Genomic DNA, 4250 nt, shown 5'->3' with positions numbered 1-4250 from the left:
ACAGTAGAAATCAGTAGAGTGAGAAAATTGGACCCTGATGTCCTCCAGCAGCCTAGGCCTATCACAGCACAACTATAGAGATAGCTCAGGGTATGAGCCACTCTAACTATAAGCTTTGTAAAAAAGAAAAGTTTTAAGATTAGTCTTAAAAGTAGACGGGGTGTCTGCCGCACGGACCAAAACTGGGAGTTGGTTTAAGGCTTCTGCCAAATGTTTCCTTATTATAACTTAACGCATTATTTGTGAAGCTGTGACAAATTTCTCTTTTTTTTTTTTTTTTTTTAATCCCCCCAAATAAAGTCCAAAATGATGACGCTGCCACCACCGTGCTTCAGTGTTAGGGTTGAGTTGCTGCCGAGGAGTGTTGCGTTTGGACCTCATTAACAGGTTAAAATCTTTTACTTTCTTCTTTAAACGGTGAATTTATCGTCTGTTCCTTGTTTTAAAAGGTGTTTTATGGCCGTTCCTGCGTCTAGCGGCGCCGTGGCGGACTCTTTAATCTCCTCCAGGGTCACGTTCCTTCTCAGATTAATGCCCTCCACTCCTGGTCCAGGAGGCTCGTTGGCCTTTTTGCTGTGTTATATCGTCTTATTTTCTAAAAATGGATTTATTAGAGCTCTAATGGACATTCAGAGGTGCTGGTTCTGATATATGACCAAAACCTACCTGGCACCTCAGCAGAACTTTGTTCCTGAGCCGTCTGGGGACCTTGTTCAGATCTTTTTTGTTTGCAACTGTTTGTGTTTCAGTATTACTGCATTTATTTTGTGTTTATTGGTTATTAAATGCAAGTTGAAGATTGTAATAGAACAAAATAGCAACACCACAGAGGAAGTGGACGGTTAGCCGGTGTGTCTCGTCTGTGATTGGACAGATTATTGGTATTTTTTTTTTATTTTTAGTAAAAATGTTTGAATGTGAAAGCAGCATTTGGTCTGTGTCTGAATTGGACACCATAAAAAAGAAGGAAAATTTCACTTTACTAATGAAATAGGAATAAATATTTCTACGAAGCATTACAACTTTTAGGAGGTTTTATGTTTTTGTTTTTTCCAGTCATTCTGCCTAAAGTAGATTTATTTTTTGAAATCGTGGAAATCCCAATGCTTTTGTTCATGTTTTTCTTTCTTATTCTGCGATTTGCACAGATTTCTAAACTTGTTGCTCGTCCACCAGATGCCTTTGCACTTTTCAGAGAACAAATCACTTAATGTTTTAGTTAAATTTGCTTCACTTTTTTATTGGTAATGAGCATTTCCTGTTTGAGTCTGACCTGATTTCACACGTTTCTGGAGTCCGTTGCTTTAACGTTCCTTAACAGCTTGCAGTCACAACTCAGGCAGGTAAATCTTACTGTGCGTTGATGGGAATGTAACATTTTATGCGATCAATAAATGGACATAATGTGAAAACCTGTACTTCTGTAGATTAACTTGATTTCCTTCACATTAATGAGAGGCTGTCTGACTGTGCAACAGAAATTAACTGATGGAGGTAAATAATGTCTTTTTGTACAGCTCTGCACCATGTTTGGCCATAATGCACATGCTCCGTGTTAAGCACGGAGGTGGAGGGGTGATGATGTGGGCTTGTTCTGCAGCAACAGGACTATGACTTCCTCTGTTTAGTATTTTAGAGTCAGAGTTCAAGTTTAAACCTACTTTTAGGAGTAGTTTTACTGCACTGTACTACTATTACGTGCGTAATTTTTTTTAAAAAGTATTGCCACTAATACTTCAGTAAATTGTGTACTGAGAGCAGTAGCGGCTTCGGTTCCTGTGTGGATCTCACCGCACAGATGCAACAGCATAAGCAGAGATTCAAGCTGATTTTCCTTTTGGAAACATTATTCATTTTAATAACATGTTTAATAACAATAATAATATTTCAGATATCAACACAAAAAGTGAAATTTAATATGTAGTACATGCAGAGTGTTTTGACCTACGTGTTTGTCTGCAGAGGTGATTAGTAGCTAGTTACATTTACTCAAGTAACTTTTTGGACAAAATGTGTTTTTAGGAGTATTATTACTTTTACTTGAGTAAAAATATTAAGAAGTATTGCTACTCTTGAGCCAAATTTCTGGCTGCTCTACCCAACCTCAGTAACTTAATGGAACAAAGAAAACACTTGTTTTCACCAAATATGCACCAGAGACACACATACAATTTATGTTAAAATGAAACTTCGTGTTTGGACACAAACTTTGTTCTGAAGTGAACGTGCTTTATGCTGTTCTAACATACTGTATTTACATTAAGTTGCTTTCAAGGTTGATGTTGAAAGAACATGGTTTAGAAAAGTGTTTCTTCTGCCTAAATTAGATATTTTGTAATTATTCTTTGTGAGGTGGGCGCATATGGCTGCAGGAGGTCAAGCAGAAACTTAAGAGGCTGTCAGTTCACCACCTTAAAAGCCATCAAAATCAACGCTTAAATGAACAGAGAGCCATGGAAGAAAAGCAAGTTGTTGTTCACACCTCACCTTTTAGTTCAGGCAGAGGACAATCTGGAGCATCCTGGACGTTCTGGAGTCAGGCGTGTCTGACATCAGCATATGAAGAGTTACAATAATCAAGTAATGAAGCAGGACAGTCACTCTTCAACTGAGAAGTAGAACAGAGTGTCGTCAGCATATGGGCATTATATTTTCTGAAAATTAAACCTAAAGGCAACATATTAATAGGACCAAGAATAGATCCCTGAGGAACTCCACAAGTAAGGGAGGATGAAGACGAAAGAGTTCCCAATGTTCTCTGAGAAACTCCTGGTGAACAGCTGAAGATTGGCTTAAACAAAGCTTCATACAGGTGATTGTGAGCCAACTTCACATAAAAAAAAAACAAAACCCTCTTTTAGTAGCCAAAAAAAATAAAAAAACGTACGCTTTCACATTTTGTTTGTATCGTAACTGATACATTAGACCAAAACAATCTATTTTCCTCATGTTTTCTGTATTTTTATGTAGGGTGTGTAAAATATATTCATTTGTATCTTGTATCAGAAAAATAGTGACTTTGTTGAAGAGGTAGAGGTCTCAAAAATATTTGAATAAAAAATGATACGTTTGGGGTTCTAGAGTAACATCGGGTCATCATGGGCTCATCCACCTTTTTCCAGATCAGAACGGTTCCGAGTTTAAATGGCTGAGCTTAATCAACTGGCTGACTGCTTTTATTTATGTATGGGAAACAAATCAAATTGAAAAATATTTTCCTTCTTAGTGATGTTTTTTAAAACTAATGTTTAAAAAAAAAAGATAGAATGCTATAGCCTGTTAAAATGTAAGCATTCGCCATATTTGATTCTGCCTTGGGCCGGCTCTGGTCTCAGATTTTGAGAAGCTGATTAGTTGCTGCATATATGCACGTTGTTCATTTACACAAAACAACATTAGTAAAATCTGATATGTTTAAACTAATTTTCTTTGCCTGTAATTGTAATTTAATGTAGTCATGTTCATCTGTGGGACCCGTACAAATTAATTCAGTGCACATTGCTAATTAACATATAAACTTGTTTCATTACCACAAAGTAATTTTATTTTCTAGGCAATTTTTTCAGATTGCAGTTTATGTCAAGTACATATTTATCCTATTTCTTGTTTTGGCTTTTCCTTTTCAGGAGTCACCTCAGCGAGTTGCTTCACTACTTTTAACTCCATATATAAATGACCTTTTCGGTCTTCCTCTGGACCTTCCACATCATGTTTATCCTTTTTATCTTCATAAATACAGCACAATTCATCAAAACTGGCTACAGCACAGTGTGGTTTTATTCTGGGGAGCTGGGTTTGTTCTAGCTCAGTTCACCAAATATTTCCAAAGATGTTTCCAGTGTGCTGCATTAATTTTATTAAAAGTATTCAGATACATTCAATTTGAGTCAAACAGTTTATTCTTCGTACAGTTCAGTCCATTTATTTTAAATCTATTGGTATGTGACTGACGCTGTTCTGTCTGATTTATTACAATGAATACTGTCCAATTTACTGTAACTAAGTGGCAGTAACTCACATCCACTGTTAGATCAAGTGGATACATGAGAAATGTGTATTTTGTGCTGGTGCTCTTTGCTACTCTAACAAATATTGTGTTTTTTTAATTTTTTTTGTGGATTTTTTATTCTAATATTTTCCACTTATTTCCGTCACCGGTCGTCAGAAACAGGCGCGCCTGCACTTCAGCGTCCGTCCAGCAGATGTCAGCAGAGCGCCGGTCCTGTCGCCCCCGTCGGGCTGCTGGTTTG

The sequence above is a fragment of the Fundulus heteroclitus genome, chromosome 4 (assembly GCF_011125445.2).
Source record: "Fundulus heteroclitus isolate FHET01 chromosome 4, MU-UCD_Fhet_4.1, whole genome shotgun sequence".
Classification (NCBI taxonomy): Eukaryota; Metazoa; Chordata; class Actinopteri; order Cyprinodontiformes; family Fundulidae; genus Fundulus; species Fundulus heteroclitus.
This window is presented reverse-complemented; position numbering follows the sequence as displayed.